General features: G+C 39.6%; 1 pseudogene; it reads right to left on the reverse strand.

Annotated features, from left to right (window-relative positions):
- Positions 1–15,167: 15,167 nt before the first annotated feature.
- On the reverse strand, positions 15,168–15,791 carry LOC110286363 (THO complex subunit 4 pseudogene; annotated as a pseudogene).
- Between the last annotated feature and the right edge of the window lie 5,557 nt (positions 15,792–21,348).

Here is a 21,348-nt window from a genome sequence, read left to right on the forward strand (position 1 = left end):
GGAGTGCATGGATTTCTTCAGCCTTGGATCCAGGTCACCTGATTTGAAAAAATTAATTTTTGTTGAAAGTACATCTGTGGTTTCAGCATATTGCATCATTACAATAGGGAAGAGATCCCGAGAACTTGATTAGGAAAACTAAAAAGTTTGCACTTGATCAGTATATACCCACAAAGGTTGTAATTTAACCGGCATATGTAGCTGTAATTTCTAACCCTTTTGCAAATGATAAAACTAGTTAAATACCATTCTGGTTTGCTCAAAATGATTTGTATGCAAACACAGTTCCTTAAAACCACAGTTTCCAAACCGAAAAAACAAACAAAACAAACAAACAACAAACAAATTTGGGATATTGTCACAAACAAAATACAGGAAAAGAAAAACAAATGCTTTTAATCCCAGTCCTCAAGTGGCAGAGGCAAGAGGATCTTTCCAATTTCCAGGATATCCTGGTACACACAGCCAGCTCTAGACAGTCCAGGGCTGCTTAATATGTCCTGGACTTCAGAAATAAATGACACTATCTGTATATTTTACCAGAAGAAGATTAAACATGTTAACGAATATAATTAGAGTGAAAACCACCACCCAAATACACAGTTTCAAAAGCTGAATTATTTAAAATCAAATGTATTTAGAGTTGAGAGTTATGTTTCAGTCTTCGGAAAGAACTATTTCATAGCTCTGAAGACCTGGACTATTTTAGTAGATTTTTTTGCTCCTTGAGACTCCTTGGTGTGGTTTACTCACCTCTCTGTCAAGCCTTCTGTCTCAGGGCAGACTGCAGAGGAGAACCCTTTGCTCTCTTTGTAGCTTGCCTCAGCTCTCTCAAGTGTGCTGTCCAAGCCTCTCCAAACTCCTTTTATACTCCCAAGGACCTCCCCCCTCCCTAGATAAGCCTATCCTCTCTGATAATTGAATCATGTTTTCACACTACAAGTAATTACAATCCATAAAGGGAACGAATACTAAAGAAAGGAATGTTTGGGAACTTTAACAGAGATGCTAAAAGAAAAGGCTGTGGGTAATTCACTGTAATATCCACTAAAAAGAATGAAAGTTTCATTTTTAAAAGCCTTCAAAGAGTTTATCCCTCTTAACTTGATAAAATCAGTTGGATTCTTTAGTTTATTTGTCTGAGATAGCTGTTCTTGAACTCTCTGGAGAGCAGTGATTGCCTCCACCTGAGAGATCTGCCTGCCTCTGCCTCCAAAGTGTTTAGATGAAATATTCTGACACCTAATGACTCAGTAAACCGTTTCTAAACTTCTCCCATTAGCTAGGAAAAACAAAAATAAAGAAAAAACCAAACGAACAAAAACTAAAGCCAAAAGTGGTCACAGTTCACAAGATTCTATTACTGCAACAGACAGGGCAACTGAGACTGTCCTGGAGAGGAGAAACACAAAGATAGACAACTGCTAACTGTGTTTCTTTCTGGGCATCTAACCCAGGGCTACAAAATGCCAAGCAAGTAGTCTGTGATTGAGACACACCTGGACCCCTCTGTGAAGGACTTAAAGAAAAAAAAAAAGTATGGATATTATATTAAAAGTGGGAAGGCATTTTGAAACAGGGACTTAGTGTTTGAGATATTGGGCTCAACTATCAACTCCTTTAGAATGAAACTCATTGGGCCTCATTCTGATTCATCTCACTGTCTTTTGTGGTGGAAATGACAGAGAACATTTTTTGTTTGTTTGTTTGTTTTGTTTTCCTTTAAAACCTTGTCACATTATATAGCCTAGAACGTGATACATAGTCCAGGCTGACTTCCCTCAGAATCATAGATGTGCTTGCCTCCCCCTACCCAGTCCTCAGATAAAACCATTGGGACACTCTGCCCAGCTCAGAGAAATATTTTTGAAAGACGTATCTTTTTTCTAAATCTTCTAAATGAAAACCATCATCACTATATCAGCCAGGGATCTCTAGAGAAGCAGAACTTACAGAATGAATCTCTATATATAGAAAGGGGATTTATTTGAATGACTTACAAGCTGTAGGTCTGGCTATTCCAATGGTGTACTATGGACGGAAAATTTGTGAATCCACTTAGTCCACAAGGCTGGAGGTCTCAACTGGTCTTCAGGAGAGATGCTGGGATCTCAGGGAAGTAATGGATTTGCTAGCAAGGTGAGAGCAAGCAGACAATGAGCAAAGACTTCCTCTTGTATATCTTTATGTAGGCTTCCAGAACAAGGTGTGGAACAGATTAGAGGTGGGTCCTCCTTAGGCAAGATTCAGATTAAAGGTGTGTGTCTACCTGCCTGCTTCAAGATTTGATTAGAGGTGAATCTTCCCATGTCACATTAATCAAAAATCCCAAACAGGTGTGCCCTCTCTTTTTAGCTCTTTGTTAATTCCAGATGTAATCACATTGACAATCAAGAATATCCATCATGGTCACTTTATCACCATAGATGTCTGGTTGTTTTCAGAGATGGTGTGAGGGTTTCTTTCTGAGTTCCAATATCTTGGCTAAGAGATTATTAGATTGTCTTAGCTCCCTAAATGTTGTTTATTTGCTATGTGTTTGAGATGGTCTTCACTGTGTAACCCAGCTGGCCTGGAACTCCTGGGTAAATGAAGTGGCCAGAACCTTTCAGAGATACCCTGCATCTGAGAGAGAGGAATTAATGGTCTGTGTCACCATGCCCAACCTGCAGTCCTCAGAGCAGCTAAGAATATGGGCACATAGCAGTTTTTTCACCATGCCAATATTTTTATCCCTTTTAACATATTGTATTTGAGATCTCTCTTTCTCTCTCTTTCTCTCTCTCTGTCTCTTTCTCTCTCTATCTCTTTCCTCCGTACTTCCTTTCCTTTCTTTTTTCCATCATTTTCCTTTACCTTCCTTCCTTCCTTCCTTCCTTCCTTCCTTCCTTCCTTTCTTTCTTTCTTTCTTTCTTTCTTTCTTTCTTTCTTTCTTTCTTTCTTTTTTTTGATTTTTAATATTTTTATTACATATTTTCCTCAATTACATTTCCAATGCTATCCCAAAAGTCCCCCATAGCGCCCCCCACTCCCTACCCACCCATTCCCATTCTTTTGGCCCTGGCATTCCCCTATATTGGGGCATGTAATGTTTGCAAGTCCAATGGGCCTCTCTTTCCATTGATGGCCAACTAGGCCATCTTTCGATACATATGCAGCTAGAGACAAGAGCTCCGGGGTTCTGGTTAGTACATCATGTTGTTCCAACAATAGGGTTGCAGATCCCTTTAGCTCCTTGGGTACTTTCTCTAGCTTCTCCATTGGGAGCCCTGTGATACATCCAATAGCTGACTGTGAACATCCACTCCTGTGTTTGCTAGGCCCCGGCATCGTCTCACAAGAGACAGCTATATTTGGGTCCTTTCAGCAAAATCTTGCTAGTGTATGCAATGGTGTCAGCGTTTAGAAGCTGATTATGGGATGGATCCCTGGATATGGCACTCTCTAAATGGTCCATCCTTTCATCGAGCTACGAACTTTGTCTCTGTAACTCCTTCCCTGGGTGTTTTGTTCCCAATTCTGAGAAGGTGCACAGTGTCCACACTTTGGTCTTCATTCTTCTTGAGTTTCATGCGTTAAGCAAATTGTATCTTATATCTTGGGTATCCTAAGTTTTGGGCTAATATCCACTTATCAGTGAATACATATTGTGTGAGTTCTTTTGTGATTGTGTTACTTCACTCAAGATGATGCCCACCAGGTCCATCCATTTGGCTAGGAATTTCATAAATTCATTCTTTTTATTTATTTATTTTTTTAATATTTTTATTACATATTTTCCTTAATTACATTTCCAATACTATCCCAAAAGTCCCCCATAGCGCCCCCCACTTCCCTACCCACCCATTCCTATTCTTTTGGCCCTGGCATTCCCCTATATTGGGGCATATAAATTTGCAAGTCCAATGGGCCTCTCTTTCCATTGATGGCCAACTAGGCCATCTTTCGATACATATGCAGCTAGAGACAAGAGCTCTGGGGTTCTGGTTAGTACATCATGTTGTTCCAACAATAGGGTTGCAGATCCCTTTAGCTCCTTGGGTACTTTCTCTAGCTTCTCCATTGGGAGCCCTGTGATATATCCAATAGCTGACTGTGAACATCCACTCCTGTGTTTGCTAGGCCCCGGCATCGTCTCACAAGAGACAGCTATATTTGGGTCCTTTCAGCAAAATCTTGCTAGTGTATGCAATGGTGTCAGCGTTTAGAAGCTGCTTATGGGATGGATCCCTGGATACGGCAGACTCTAAATGGTCCATCCTTTCATCACAGCTACGAACTTTGTCTCTGTAACTCCTTCCCTGGGTGTTTTGTTCCCAATTCTAAGAAGGGGCACAGTGTCCACACTTTGGTCTTCATTCTTCTTGAGTTTCATGCGTTTATCAAATTGTATCTTATATCTTGGGTATCCTAAGTTTTGGGCTAATATCCACTTATCAATGAATACATATTGTGTGAGTTCTTTTGTGATTGTGTTACCTCACTCAAGATGATGCCCACCAGGTCCATCCATTTGGCTAGGAATTTCATAAATTCATTCTTTTTAATAGCTGAGTAGTACTCCATTGTGTAAATGTACCATAATTTCTGTATCCATTCCTCTGTTGAGGGACATCTGGGTTCTTTCCAGCTTCTAGCTATTATAAATAGGGCTGCTATGAACATAGTGGAGCATGTGTCCTTTTTACCGGTTGGAACATCTTCTGGATATATGCCCAGGAGAGGTATTGCTGGATCCTCCGGTAGTACTATGTCCAATTTTCTGAGGAACCGCCAGACTGATTTCCAGAGTGGTTGTACAAGCTTGCAATCCCACCAACAATGGAGGAGTGTTCCTCTTTCTCCACATCCTCGCCAGCATCTGCTGTCACCTGAATTTTTGATCTTAGCCATTCTGACTGGTGTGAGGTGGAATCTCAGGGTTGTTTTGATTTGCATTTCCCTGATGATTAAGGGTGTTGAACATTTTTTCAGGTGCTTCTCTGCCATTCGGTATTCCTCAGGTGAGAATTCTTTGTTCAGTTCTGAGCCCCATTTTTTAATGGGGTTATTTGACTTTCTGGAGGCCACCTTATTGAGTTCTTTATATATATTGGATATTAGTCCCTTATCTGATTTAGGGTAGGTGAAGATCCTTTCCCAATCTGTTGGTGGTTTTTTTGTCTTATTGATGGTGTCTTTAGCCTTGCAGAAGCTTTGTAGTTTCATGAGGTCCCACTTGTCAATTCTCGATCTTACAGCACAAGCCATTACTGTTCTATTCAGGAATTTTTCCCCTGTGCCCATATCTTCAAGGCTTTTCCCCACTTTCTCCTCTATAAGTTTCAGTGTCTCTGGTTTTATGTGAACTTCCTTGATCCACTTAGACTTGACCTTAGTACAAGGAGATAGGAATGGATCGATTCGCATTCTTCTACATGTTAACAACCAGTTGTGCCAGCACCATTTGTTGAAAATGCTGTCTTTCTTCCACTGGATGTTTTTAGCTCCCTTGTCGAAGATCAAGTGACCATAGGTGTGTGGGTTCATTTCTGGGTCTTCAATTCTATTCCATTGGTCTATTTGTCTGTCACTATACCAGTACCATGCAGTTTTTATCACAATTGCTCTGTAGTAGAGCTTTAGGTCCGGCATGGTGATTCCACCAGAGGTTCTTTTATCCTTGAGAAGAGTTTTTGCTATCCTAGGTTTTTTGTTATTCCAGATGAATTTGCAGATTGCACTTTCTAATTCGTTGAAGAATTCATTTGGAATTTTGATGGGGATTGCATTGAATCTGTAGATTGCTTTTGGCAAGATAGCCATTTTTACAATGTTGATCCTGCCAATCCATGAGCATGGGAGATCTTTCCATCTTCTGAGATCTTCTATAATTTCTTTCTTCAGAGACTTGAAGTTTTTATTATACAGATCTTTCACTTCCTTAGTTAGAGTCACGCCAAGATATTTTATATTATTTGTGACTATTGAGAAGGGTGTTGTTTCCCTAATTTCTTTCTCAGCCTGTTTATTCTTTGTGTAGAGAAAGGCCATTGATTTGTTTGAGTTAATTTTATATCCAGCTACTTCACCGAAGCTGTTTATCAGGCTTAGGAGTTCTCTGGTGGAATTTTTAGGGTCACTTATATATACTATCATATCATCTGCAAAAAGTGATATTTTGACTTCCTCTTTTCCAATTTGTATCCCTTTGATCTCCTTTTGTTGTCGAATTGCTCTGGCTAGGACTTCAAGTACAATGTTGAATAGGTATGGAGAAAGTGGACAGCCTTGTCTAGTCCCTGATTTTAGAGGGATTGCTTCAAGCTTCTCACCATTTACTTTGATGTTGGCTACTGGTTTGCTGTAGATTGCTTTTATCATGTTTAGGTATGGGCCTTGAATTCCTGATCTTTCCAAGACTTTTATCATGAATGGGTGTTGGATTTTGTCAAATGCTTTTTCCGCATCTAACGAGATGACCATGTGGTTTTTGTCTTTGAGTTTGTTTTTATACTGGATTACGTTGATGGATTTCCGTATATTGAACCATCCCTGCATCCCTGGGATGAAACCTACTTGGTCAGGATGGATGATTATTTTGATGTGTTCTTGGATTCGGTTAGCAAGAACTTTATTGAGGATTTTTGCATCAATATTCATAAGGGATATTGGTCTGAAGTTTTCTATCTTTGTTGGGTCTTTTTGTGGTTTAGGTATCAGAGTAATTGTGGCTTCATAGAATGAGTTGGGTAGAGTACCTTCTGTTTCTATTTTGTGGAATAGTTTGTGAAGAACTGGGATTAGATCTTCTTTGAAGGTCTGATAGAACTCTGCACTAAACCCATCTGGTCCTGGGCTTTTTTTTAGTTGGGAGACTATTAATGACTGCTTCTATTTCTTTGGGGGATATAGGGCTGTTTAGATCATTAACCTGATCTTGATTCAACTTTGGTACCTGGTATCTGTCTAGGAACTTCTCCATTTCATCCAGGTTCTCCAGTTTTGTTGAGTATAGCCTTTGGTAGAAGGATCTGATGGTGTTTTGGATGTCTTCAGGATCTGTTGTTATGTCTCCTTTTTCATTTCTGATTTTGTTAATTAGGATGCTTTCCCTGTGCCCTCTAGTGAGTCTGGCTAAGGGTTTATCTATCTTGTTGATTTTCTCAAAGAACCAGCTCCTTGATTGGTTGATTCTTTGAATAGTTTTTCTTGTTTCCACTTGGTTGATTTCACCCCTGAGTTTGATTATTTCCTGCCGTCTACTCCTCTTGGGTGAATTTGCTTCCTTTTGTTCTAGTGCTTTTAGGTGTGTTGTCAAGCTGCTAATGTGTGCTCTCTCTAGTTTCCTTTTGGAGGCACTCAGAGCTATGAGCTTTCCTCTTAGAAATGCTTTCATTGCGTCCCATAAGTTTGGGTATGTTGTGGCTTCATTTTCATTGAACTCTAAAAAGTCCTTAATTTCTTTCTTTATTCCTTCCTTGACCAAGGTATCATTGAGAAGAGTGTTGTTCAGTTTCCACGTGAAGGTTGGCTTTCTATTATTTATTTTGTTATTGAAGATCAGCCTTAGTCCATGGTGATCTGATAGGATGCATGGGACAATTTCAATATTTTTGTATCTGTTGAGGCCTTTTTTGTGACCAATTATGTGGTCAATTTTGGAGAAGGTACCATGAGGTGCTGAGAAGAAGGTATATCCTTTTGTTTTAGGATAGAATGTTCTGTAGATATCTGCCAGATCCATTTGATTCATAATTTCTCTTAGTTTCTCTGTGTCCCTGTTTAGTTTCTGTTTCCATGATCTGTCCATTGGTGAAAGTGGTGTGTTGAAGTCTCCCACTATTATTGTATGAGGTGCAATGTGCGCTTTGAGATTTACTAAAGTTTCTTTAATGAATGTGGCTGCCTTTGTATTTGGAGCATAGATATTCAGGATTGATAGTTCCTCTTGGAGGATTTTACCTTTGATGAGTATGAAGTGTCCCTCCCTGTCTTTTTTAATGACTTTGGGTTGGAAGTCAATCTTATCAGATATTAGAATGGCTACTCCAGCTTGTTTCTTCATGCCATTTGCTTGGAAAATTGTTTTCCAGCCTTTCATTCTGAGGTAGTGTCTATCCTTTTCTCTGAGATGAGTTTCCTGTAAGCAGCAAAATGTTGGGTCTTGTTTGTGTAGCCAGTTTGTTAGTCTATGTCTTTTTATCGGGGAGTTGAGTCCATTGATATTAAGAGATATTAAGGAAAAGTAATTGTTGTTTCCTGTTATTTTTGTTGTTAAAGTTGGCATTTTGTTCTTGTGGCTGTCTTCTTTTAGGTTTGTTGAGGGATTACCTTCTTGTTGTTTCTAGGGCGTGGTTCCTGTCCTTGTATTGGTTTTTTTCTGTTATTATCCTTTGAAGGGCTGGATTCGTGGAGAGATAATGTGTGAATTTGGTTTTGTCGTGGAATACTTTGGTTTCTCCATCTATGTTAATTGAGAGTTTGGCTGGGTATAGTAGCCTGGGCTGGAATTTGTGTTCTTTTAGTGTCTGTATAACATCCGTCCAGGATCTTCTGGCTTTCATAGTCTCTGGTGAAAAATCTGGTGTAATTCTGATAGGCTTGCCTTTATATGTTACTTGGCCTTTTTCTCTTACTGCTTTTAGTATTCTATCTTTATTTAGAGCATTTGTTGTTCTGAATATTATGTGTTGGGAGGTATTTCTTTTCTGGTCCAGTCTATTTGGAGTTCTGTAGGCTTCTTGTATGTTCATGGGCATCTCTTTCTTTAGATTTGGGAAGTTTTCTTCTATAATTTTGTTGAAGATGTTTGCTGGTCCTTTGAGTTGAAAATCTTCATTCTCATCCACTCCTATTATCTGTAGGTTTGGTCTTCTCATTGTGTCCTGTATTTCTTGGATGTTTTGAGTTAGGATCTTTTTGCATTTTACATTTTCCTTGATTGTTGTGCCGATGTTCTCTATGGAATCTTCTGCACCTGAGATTCTCTCTTCCATCTCTTGTATTCTGTTGCTGATGCTCGTATCTATGGTTCCAGATTTCTTTCCTAGGGTTTCTATCTCCAGTGTTGCCTCATTTTGGGTTTTCTTTATTGTGTCTACTTCCCTTTTTAGGTCTAGTATGGTTTTGTTCATTTCCATCATCTGTTTGGATGTGTTTTCCTGTTTTTCATTAAGGACTTCTACCTGTTTGATTATGTTATCCTGTTTTTCTTTAAGGATTTGTAACTCTTTAGCAGTGTTCTCCTGCAATTCTTTAAGGGATTTTTGTGTTTCCTCTTTATTGTCTTCTACCTGTTTACCAGTGTTCCTTTGTATTTCTTTAAATGTGTTATTAAATCCTTCTTGAAGTCCTCTACTATCATCAGGAGATATGCTTTTAGATCCGTGTCTAGCTTTTCCGGTGTGTTGGGGTGCCCTGGACTGGGCGACGTGGGAGTGCTGGATTCTGATGATGGTGAATGGTCTTGGTTTCTGTTAGTAAGATTATTACGTTTACCTTTCGCCATCTGGTAATCTCTGGGGTTAGTTGTTGTCGTTGTCACTGTTTAAAGATTGGAGCAGAAGCTGTGTTCCACTCACCAGCAGTCTCAAAATCCTGTGGCGGGGGTCGTGGGTAGCTGGCAGTACCCCGGTGCTGGTCCAGCCGGAAGAGGCCTGTGGTCCTACTCAGGCCGGTTTTCTGCTTCCCTAACTAATGCAGTCTCTGGTCCCGCGTGCAATTGGATTGGAGCAGAAGCTGTGCTCCACTCACCAGAAGTCTTAAGATCCTGTGGTGGGTGTTGTGGGTAGCTGGCGAGTGTCAGCTGACCCTGCGCCCCAGCTGCCCCGGTGCTTTTCTGACCGGAAGAGGCTTGTGGCCCTATGTAGGCCGCATTTCTCTCTCCCCAACCAGAGCAGTCTCAGGTCCCGCGTGATTGGACTGGAGCAGAAGCTGTGTTCCACTCACCAGCAGTCCCAAAATCCTGCGGCGGGGGTCGTGGGTAGCTGGCGGATGTCAGGTAACCCTGCGCTCCAGCTACCCCGGCGCTGATCTCTTTCTTTCTTTCTTTCTTTCTTTCTTTCTTTCTTTCTTTCTTTCTTTCTTTCTTTCTTTTGTGATACAGGTTATTAGTATGTTTTTCTCATGGGCCCCAAACTCACCAAAATCTGCCTGCTCTTCCTCTTGACTACTAAGATTAAAGGTGAGCACAGTCATATTCAGCCTTAATCTTTATTAATTTTTTTTCACTCCAAAGACAACTTTTCTCCATGAAGCTCCTGGTGTCCAAGAACTTGATCTATAGACCAAAGTGACCTCAATTTCATGATCAGCTAGATATTTCCATAGTCCGAAGTTCTAACCCAGAGATAATTCTTAAAGTCAAAGAAAAACAATTATCTCTGGGAATAATGATTTTGTAGTAACAATCTTAACAAGATTTCCAAAGCCAGTATTTCAATAATGAGAAAAACCATCAGTGTCTTCTGAGCAGGTTGTAAGGAGAAAAATAATAATAATTTCAATCATATTCCTATCTTTATGTATAACCTAACCCTAATTATGGGAATGGATCAGAAAAACATAAACTAAAAGACACGGCAAATAGCTTGTACTAATAAGAAACATCAGTGTTCAACATCCTTAATCATCAGGGAAATGCAACTCAAAACAACCCTGAGATTCCACCTCACACCAGTCAGAATGGCTAAGATTAAAAATTCAGGTGACAGCAGATGCTGGCGAGGATGTGGAGAAAGAGGAACACTCCTCCATTGTTGGTGGGATTGCAAGCTTGTACAACCACTCTGGAAATCAGTCTGGCGGTTCCTCAGAAAATTGGACATAGTACTACCGGAGGATCCAGCAATACTTCTCCTGGGCATCTATCCAGAAGATGTCCCAACTGGTAAGAAGGACACATGCTCCACTATGTTCATAGCAGCCTTATTTATAATAGCTAGAAGCTGCAAAGAACCCAGATGCCCCTCAACAGAGGAATGGATACAGAAATTGTGGTACATTTACACAATGGAGTACTACTCAGCTATTAAAAAGAATGAATTTATGAAATTCCTAGCCAAATGGATGGACCTGGAGGGCATCATCTTGAGTGAGGTAACACAATCACAAAGGAACTCACACAATATGTATTCACTGATAAGTGGATATTAGCCCAAAACTTAGGATACCCAAGATAAAAGATACAATTTGCTAAACGCATGAAACTCAAGAAGAATGAAGACCAAAGTGTGGACACTGTGCTCCTTCTTAGAATTGGGAACAAAACACCCATGGAAGGAGTTACAGAGACAAAGTTTGGAGCTGTGATGAAAGGATGGACCATCTAGAGACTGCCATATCCAGGGATCCATCCCATAATCAGCTTCCAAACGCTGACACCATTGCATACACTACCAAGATTTTGCTGAAAGGACCCAGATATAGCTCTCTCTTGTGAAACTATGCCGGGGCCAAACAAAAACAGAAATTGGATGCTCACAGTCAGCTATTGGATGTATCACAGGGCTCCCAATGGAGAAGCTAGAGAAAGTACCCAAGGAGCTAAAAGGATCTGCAACCCTATAGTTGAAACAACATGATGAACTAACCAGTACCCAGGAGCTCTTGTCTCTAGCTGCATATGTATCGAAAGATGGCCTAGTTGGCCATCACTGGAAAGAGAGGCCCATTGGACTTGCAAACTTTATATGCCCCAGTACAGGGGAATGCCAGGGCCAAAGGAATGGGAATGGGTGGGTAGGGAAGTGGGGGGGGTATGGGGGACTTTTGGGATAGCATTGGAAATGTAATTGAGGAAAATACGTAATAAAAAAAAACATGAAAGTAATAGATAGTGAATACTGAACTACTGAGGCAGGCATGGGTTATTCCAGAATTTACCTCATGCCAGGTGCTCTCCTGGGTATACGAGGGTAAGAGTCTGTGTCCAGTCATTTGGTGGGTCTAGGTCTACTTTGAGTTATATTAACATTTTAAACTATTGATAGTAGGAACTGAGTCAAAGACAGAGACAAGCAGATCCTTAGAGTCTGAGGCCAACCTTCACTACATAGTGATTTCTTGGCCACCTAGGATTACCTTGTGAGACCCCATCTCTAAATAAGAAAAAAACAAGCAAAAAATACACAAGAAAATGACATCAGGATATAAAAGCCTAAGACAGTTTCCAAATATGATGCTAATATACATAAGAAACGTATTATCTATTGACAAGGTATAATGACTAAAATTTTCATGTGGGTGCTTTTGGAATCCTGCACAGGAATGTTTACTTCTGTCTTGGAACTTTGCATGTTTTAAGGGAAGGGAGGTCTAGATAATCTTTCAGGGAAGGAGCAAAATCAAGGGTATAAAAATTCCCTATTACATGATACAGCAGTTTTATAATGGAGTGAAAGGGACAAGATTCTTTACATGGGCTTTGAGATTTTCTTTTTTAATTAGATATTTTCTTGATTTACATTTCAAATATTATCTATACCCTTTTTTGGTTTCATCTCTGAAAACCTCCTATCCCATCCCTTCTTTCCCTGGTCACAAACCCATCCACTCCCACTTAACTGTCCCGGGGTTCCCCTACACTGAGACATAGAGCCATCTCAGGACCAAGGTCCTCTCACTGATGACGGAGGAGCCATTCTTTGCTACATATGCAGCTGGAGGCATGGGTCACTCCATGTGTGCTCTATGGTTGGTGGTTTAGTTTCTGGGAACTCTAATGATCCTGGTTGGTTCATGTTGTTATTCTTATGAGGCTGCAAGCTCCTTATGATCCTTTAGTCCTTTCTCTAGGTTCTCCATTGGGGACCCTATGCTCAGTCCAATGGTTGGCTGAGAGCATCCACCTCTGTATTTGACAGACACTGGCAGAAAGACAGTGAGAGCACTTGTTGGCATCCAAATAGTGTCTGGGTTTGGTGACTGTATATGGGATGGATTCCCAGGTGGGGGAGTCTCTGGATGCTCTTTCCTTCAGTCTCTGTTTCACACTTTTTCTCTGGATCTTCTTCCATGGCTATCTTGTTCCCCCTTCTAAGAAAAACCGAAGTGTGCACACTTTGATTTTTGTTCTATTTCAACTCCATGTGGTCTGTGAATTGTATATTGTGAATAACAAGCTTCTTGGTTATTATGTGGTCGTCATTAAGTGCATACCATGTGTGTACACTTATGAATGGGTAACTTCACTCAGGATGATATTTTATAGTTCCACTCATTTTACTAAGAATTTCATGAATTCATTGTTCTTAATAGCTGGGTAGTACTCCATTTTGTAAATGTACCACACTTTCTGATTACATTCCTCTATTGAGGGACATCTGGGTTCTTTCTAGCTCCTGGCTATTATAAATAAGGATTCAATGAACATAGTGGCAACTGTGTCCTTATTACATATTGGAGCATCTTGTGGGTATATGTCCAGGAGTGGTATTAGTGGTTCCTCAGGTAGTGTTATCTCCAATTTTCTGAGAAATTGCCAAACTGATTTCCAAATTGGTTGTACCAGCTTGCAATGCCACCAGCAATGGAGGAGTGTTCCTCTTTCTCCACAACCTCTCCATCATCTGCTATCACCTGAGTTTTGATATTATCCATTCTGACTGGTGTGAAGTGGTATTTCTGGTTTGCTTTGATTTGTATTTCCCTGATTGCTAAGGATGTTGAACATTTCTTTTGGTTCTTCTCAGCCATATGGTATTCCTCTGTTGCGAATTCATTTTTTTAGCACTGTTCCCCATTTTGAATAGGGTTCTCTCAAGTCTAACTTCTTGAGGTTTTTGTATATATTGGATATTAGTCCTCTACAGGATGTAGGATAGGTAAAGATCTTTTACCAACATGTTAGTTGCTTTGTTTGTTTGTTTGTTTGTCTTATTGACAGTGTCCTTTACCTTACAGAAGTTTTGCAATTTTATGAGGTCTCGATTTTTGATCATGATCTTACAGGACAAGCCAATGGTGTTCTGTTCAGGAAGTTTTCCTCTGTGGCCATATGTTCCAGACTCTTCCCCAATTTCTCCTCTATAAGTTTCAGTTTATCTGGTTTTATGTGGAGGTCCTTAATACACTTGGACTTGAGCTTTGTACAAGGAGATAAGAATGGAATGATTTGCATTCTGCTACTTGCTAATTGCCAGTAGAGACACTACCATTCCTTTAAAATATTGTCTTTTTTTTTTCCAATGGTTGGTTTTAGCTCCTTTGTCAAAAATCAAGTGACCATAGGTTTGTGGGTTCTTTTCTGGTTCTTCAATTCTATTCCCTTGATTTACCTGCCTGTCACCCTACCAATAAAATGCAGTTTCTTCTTTCTTTCTTTCTTTCTTTTTTTTTTTTTTTAATCACAGTTGCTCTGTACAACAGCTTTTGGATAGGGGTGTTGATTCTACAAGAAGAGTGTTGAGAATAGTTTTTGCCATTCTATGCTTTTATTATTATTATTATTATTATTATTTCAGGTGACTTTGCTAATTGTTCTTTCTAAGTCAGTGGACATTTGATTTGGATTTTGATGAGGATTGCATTGAATCTGTAGATTGCTTTGAACATAATGGCTATTTTTACTATATTAATTCTGTCAATCCATGAGCGTGGGAGATCTTTCCATCTTCTGATTTGTTTTTCCATGGCTTTCTTCAGACTTGAAGTTCTTATCATACAGATCTTTCACTTGCTTAGTTAGAGTCTCACCAAGGTATTTTATATTATTTGTGATTATAGTTCAGGGTGTTGTTTCCCTAATTTCTTTCTCAGCCTGTTGATCCTTTGTGTAGAGGAGGGCCACTTATTTGTTTGAGTTAATTTTAAGTCTAGCTACTTTGCTGAAACTCTTTATCAGATTTAGTAGTTCTCGGGTGGAATTTTGGGGGTCAATTATATATACATTCATATCATTTGCAAATAGTGATAGTTAGACTACTTCGTTTCCAATTTGTATCCCTTTGACCTCTTTTTCTTGTCTAATTTCTCTGGTTTATTACTTTATGACTCTAGAATACTTGCTTATTTCTACACACATTTTTATTATGGTAAACGTGAAAATGGCACCTTAACAAAAGCAAGCATTATAATATATCCTCAAGGTAACTCAGTATAAAACAAGTCTGTTTCAGAATTTAAAAAAAAAAAAGGAAAAAAATAAAAAAAAAGAGAAAAGAGAAAGAAAGAGCTTTACATGAGTTTTAAAACAGGAGGAAAATAAGAAGTGAAATAAAAAGAATCAAAAGAGGAATCCACCATCCACCACCAAACCATCCAGAGCCAGGGTTTCTTGTCATGTTGCCCCTGTTTCTGCTTTGTGCAGGTCTTCGATTTGTATCAATCTGTGAGGTGACAAGCTGGATGTTCATAGGGCAGCCATCCAAAGGGACGCCATTGTACTCTCTCATAGCCTTCAGGGCATCTGCTTTCCTTTCAAAGTGCACATGTGCTGTCCCTAAACTTCGTCCAGAGCGATCATAGTGCACAGCAGAGTTTCTCAATGTTCCAAATTCAGCAAAGAGTTTCTGAATATCAGCATCTGACACTCTGAAGTGCAGGTTTGACAGGAGCAGCTTCCCACCAGTATCCATGTGGTTTCCAGCCTTGAAGCTACCAAGGAATTGGTCATGCTGCCACTTGTCTGGAAGTTGTTTTAGTCTGTGGTATGGTGTCAGCCTGTTTCTGCCACTATGGGTGATGGCGGGCTTGTACCTCTTAGGCCCAGTGCCTCGATTCACTCGGGAATTTGGTCTGTTGTGACGTCCTTGCTGGATCTTGTTCAGCTTAATGATGTTTTCTAAAGACCTGCCCATTTTGTCAGCCATGGCGGGTGTGGAATTGGGTCCTGGATCCAGCTTACCTGATTTGAAAACAAAATTTTAATTTTTGTTGAAAGTGCATCTGTGGTTTCAGCATATTGCATCATTAGACAATAGGGAAGAGTTCCTGAGAACTTGATTAGGAAAACCAAGAAGTTTGAACTTAATCAGTATATACCCACAAAGGTTTGAATTTAACTGGTATATGTAAGTGTAACTTCTATCCATTTTGCAAGCAATCGAACTAGTTAAATACCATTCTGGTCTACTCAGAATGATCCCTACCCAAACTCAGTTCCTTAACACCACAGTTTCAAAACAAAAATATTGTAAATATTGGAAGAAGCAAACCAGTGAGCTGAGCCCAGTGTCTGGGTGCCAGAGTCAGAGGAGAGAATAATTCTCTCATATAAGACATTTGACCTGAGCCTGCCTGCTACAGAAACACAATACCAAATACACCAGAAAGAATTTGAATAGGAAATAAAATAACACCAGTTTGTTTATGTCTACATAGGGATGTATTGTCAGAAGCAAAATACAGTATAATAAAAACAAATGCTTTTAATCCCACTCCTCAAGAAGCAGAGGCAGGAGGATCTTTCCAACTTCCATGATAGCCTGGCACACAGAGCCAGCTCTAGACTCTCCAGGGTTTGCCTTGTAAGTCCTGAACTTCAGAAATAAATGACATTATCTGAATATTTTACCAGAAGAAGATAAAACATGTTAACAAACATAGTTAGAATGAAAACCACCAACCAAATTTCAAAAACTGAATTATTTAAAATCAAATGTATTTAGAGGTGAATGTTATGTTTAAGTCTTGGGAAAGAACTATTTCATAGCTCTGAAGAGATTGAAAACTCTTCGGAGACTTTCAGCTCCTAGAGACTGGTTGGTGTGGTTCACTCACCTCTCTGTCAAGCCTTCTCTCTCAGGGGAGACTGCAGAGGAGAACCCTTTGCACTGCTTGTAGCTTGCCTCAGCTCTCTCAAGTGTGCTGTTAAGCCTCTCCAATCTCCTCTTTTACTCCCAAGAACCTCCCCCTCCCTAGATAAGCCTATCATCTCTAATAATTGAATCTTTTTTTCACCAGAAATCCTTAGAATTCATTAAGAGGCAGAATACAAAAGAGAGCAATGTTTGGGAACTTTAACAGAGATGCCATTAGAAAAGACTGTGGCTAATTCAGTGTTATACCCACTAATCAGAATGAAAGTTTCATTCTTAAAAGTCTTCAAACAGTTTATCCCTCTTAACACCATTACATCAGTTGGATTTGTTTGTTTGTTTCTCTTTTGTTTGTTTGTTTGTGATAGCTGTCCTTGAACTCTGTGTAGAGCAGAAATAGCCTCCAACTCTGGGATCTGCCTGCCTCTGCCTCCCAAGTGCTTAGATGAGGTTTTGACACCTAATCATTCAATAAACCCTTTCATAACTTCTCCCATTAGATAAGAAAAACAAAAATCAAGAAAAAAAAAAACTATGGAACAAAAATTAAAGCCAAAAAAATAGTCACAGGTCACAGGATTCTATCACTGCAACACACAGGTCATCCAAGTCTGTCCTGTAGAGGGGTGCCACAAAGACAGACCCCTGCTAACTGTATGTCTTCTTACTGGGCATCTATCTCAGGGCTGTACATGTGCCAAGCAATTATTCTGCCACTGAGACACACTCAGAGCCCTCTGTGAATGTGTTTAAGTAGAAAAATAAAATGGATGGATATTATATAACAAGAAGGAAGGCACTGAGATACAGAGAATTAGTGTTTAAGACATTGGGCTCAGCCATCAACTCCTTTAGAATGAATCTTATTGGGCCCCATTCTGATTCATCTCAATGTCTTTGATGGTGGAGACAGAGACATTTTTGTTTTTGTTTTGTTTTCCTTTAAGACCTTGTCACATTATATAGTGTAGACCTTGATACATAGCCCAGGCTGGCCTCCCTCAGAATCATAGATATGCTTGCCTCCCTCTTCTGAGTTCTCAGATAAAACCCATGGGCCACTCTGCCCAGCTCAGAGAAAGATTTTTGAAAGAAATATCTTTCTTCTCAATCTTCTAAATTAAATCCATCATCACTATATTAGTCAAAATGAATTTCTAAATATAAAAAGGGGATATATTTGAATGACTTACAAGCTGCCGTTCAGTTATTACAATGGTTGGAAAATTCACGAATCCACAATCCACTCAGTTCACAAGGCAGGAGGTCTCAACTGGTCTTCAGTAGAGATGTTGGGATCCCAGGGAAGGAATGGACTTCCTAGCTATGTGAGAGCAAGCAGACAATGAGCAAACACTTCCTCTTGCATGTCTTCTGGAAGCCTCTTTATGTAGGCTTCCAGAAGAAGGTGTGGCCCAGATTAGAGGTGGGTCCTCCTAAAGCAAGATTCAGATTAAAGGTGTGTGTCTGCCAGCCTCAAGATTTGTTTTAGAGGTGGATCTTTCCATGTCACATTAACCAAAAATCCCAAACAGGTGTGCCCTCTCTTTTTAGATTTTCATTAATTTCAGATGTAATCACATTGATAACCAAGAATTTCCATCATGGTCACTTTATCCCCATAATCATCTGTTTGTTTTCAGAGATTGGGCGAGGGTTTCTTTTGGGGTTCAACTTCTGGGTTAAGAGATTATCAGATTGTCTTAGCCCTCTAAATGTTGTTTGTTTCTTCTGTGTTTGAGACGGTCTTCACTGTGCAACCCAGCTGGCCTGGTACTACTGGGTAGTTGAAGTGGGCCAGGATCTCTCAGAGGTCCTTTACGTCTCTGAGATAGTGTTATACAGGGTCTGTGCCACCATGCCCAACCTACAGTCCTCAGAGCAGCTTGGAATATGGTCACATAGCAGTATTTTGACCGTGCCAATAATTTTTTTATCCTTTTTAACATTTTATATTTGAGATCTCTCTCTGTCTCTCTTTCTTTCTCTTTCTCTCTCTGTCTCTGTCTCTTTCTCTCCCTCTTTCTCTTTCTTCCGTACTTCCTTTCCTTTCTTTACTCCATCATTTCCCTTTCCATTTCTTTCTCTCTTTCTTTTTTCTTTCTTTCTTTTCTTTCTTTTTTCTTTCTTCCTTCCTTCCTTCCTTCCTTCCTTCCTTCCTTCCTTTCTTTCTTTCTTTCTTTCTTTCTTTCTTTCTTTTTTCCTTCCTTCCTTCCTTCCTTCCTTCCTTCCTTCCTTCCTTTTTTCCTTCCTTCTTTTTTTCTTTTTTTTGATACAGGGTATCACTATATTCTTCTCATGGGCCTCAAACTCACCAAAATCTGCCTGCCTCTTCCTCTTGACTACTAAGATTAAAGGTGACCACAGCCATATTCAGCCTTATTCTTTATTAGATTTTTTTTCACACCAAAGACAAGTTTTCTCCATGAAGCTCCTGGTGTCCTTGGAGTTGATCTGTAGACCAAAGTGACCTCAATTTCATTACCTGCTAGATATTTCCATAGTCCTAAAGTTCTAACCCAGAGATAATTCTTAATGACATAGAAAAACAATTATCTCTAAGAATAATGATTTTGTAGTAACAATCTTAACAAGATTGCCAAAGCCAGTATTTCAATCATGAGAAAAACCATCAAGTGTCTCCTGAGCAGGTATAAAGAGAAAAGTAATAATAATTTCAATCACATTCCTAGCTTTATGTATAACCTAACCCTAATTATGGGAATGGATCAGAAAAACATAAACTAAAAGACACTGCAAATAGCTTGTACTAATAAGAAACATCAAAGTAATAGATAGTGAATACTGAACTACTGAGGAATAAACCGCAGGAATTAATCAAACTCAGGGCTAAAATCAACTAAATAGAATCAAAAAGAGTTCAAGATAGATAAACCTTTAGCCAGACAAACCAGAGGGTACAGAGACAATATCTAACTAAGTTAATAAAATCAGAAATGGAAAGGGAGACATAACAATGAAATACATCTTAAAATTATTATTCTATTCATTGAATATTAACAGTTGAAATTATAAAAATCATGTTCTATAAAAAATAAATCTGAAATATCAGCAACTCTTTACATATTATGTATATATGAAACAAGGGTATTGACATTGTTCTTTGGACAGAAACATTTTTTTTAACCAAGGTTTAATGTACATTTATTCTTAACACGTGGAACATATAGTATAAAGATTTCATACTGAATAAATGATATTCATTAAGCCAAAAAAGGGAAAAAGGGAGGAATTTACATCAAGTTTTTAGCTACATTGTTGAAATACAAATATACAGATTTTATCACTGAAAAAAAAATCTCAATTGTGTTTCTTCATCAGGAACTTCAACTGAACCTAGAACTTTTTCATACCTCGATTAGAAATGAAACAAAACAAAACAAAAACCCATAAAAAAATAAACTGTGAGCTGATTGGCTGCTGAGACAGCAAGGGCTTTTTACAGAGATTTGTAGAGCATCGCACCAAGAGGGGCAATGTCGGGCAAGAGATTAAATAGCTGTGTCTCGCTTTGTGCAGGTCACCAACTTGTTAACTCGCCATACTATAAAGGGATAGCTGGGAAGGGGACCAAACTGTGGAGATTCAAGGGTATGTGCAATGTACAACATCATATATATACACACGTGGCAGCGCAGCCGCTGCAGCTAAAGGTTAAAACCAGTTCTAAGAGTTGATTGCAGGGCTATTCATACAATCAAGGAGGATAGAAAGAGGTCAGGGCGTTGTAGGTTCACACAGGATACTTTGGGGGAAAAGCCATTTTTTTTCTCCTCAACATTTAACTAAAAACATTTTTAAAAACTACAGCTTGCTGCTGACCCAACGTCTATTCTCGTTTCCATGTGAGGCATTATTATTACAGTATGTTTACAGTATCAGGTGTACAGTACAGTACATGAAAGGATCTACACTTTACTGCACAGGCCTCTCCAGTGAACAGGGTCTGCTCACAACTGCCAACTTCTTGACTCCTGCGAGAATGTGAATGGACAGCGACAAACCACACAGCTCAGCAGTCACCTTTGTCCTGCAGGGGTTTTTGTATTTTTTTCCTTTCAGCAAAAGTGGTATTGTGATAGGAGGCTTGTTTGTTTGTTTATTTTTGAGACAGTCTCCGGCTATCCTGGGACTTGCTATGTAGACCAGGCTGACTTCAAACTCGCAGAGAATTTGCCTTTGTCTTCCAAGTGCTGGGATTCAAGGTGTGTGCCACATCCCTGGGTATTTTAGATCCATGACTGGATTATTAAAAACTGTCCTATGTTTATGAGCCATGTGTCCTGCTTCCAGCTGCTCACTGGCCAGTAGGTCAAGGAGAAAGGCCGCGTACACTGTACTCACCCACTTACCAGATGTAAGATGTCTCCAGTTCTCACTGTGATTTTCAAGAAAGGAGGAAGCTGTGCCTGGAAATGCACACTTTTAATTCCAGCACTTGGGAGGTGGCGGTAAGAGGAGCTCTGTGAGTTTGAGAGTAGCCTGCTTTACACAGTGAGTTCCAGGACAGCTAGGTTACCAAACAAAACAACCAACCCAAATCCCTCCCCCCCCAAAGAAAAGTCCTTGGGAGTCACATTGAGCAAAC

This window comes from Mus caroli, unplaced genomic scaffold (genome assembly GCF_978045245.1).
Source record: "Mus caroli unplaced genomic scaffold, Mus_caroli_1 scaffold_1, whole genome shotgun sequence".
In the NCBI taxonomy this organism is placed as follows: domain Eukaryota; kingdom Metazoa; phylum Chordata; class Mammalia; order Rodentia; family Muridae; genus Mus; species Mus caroli.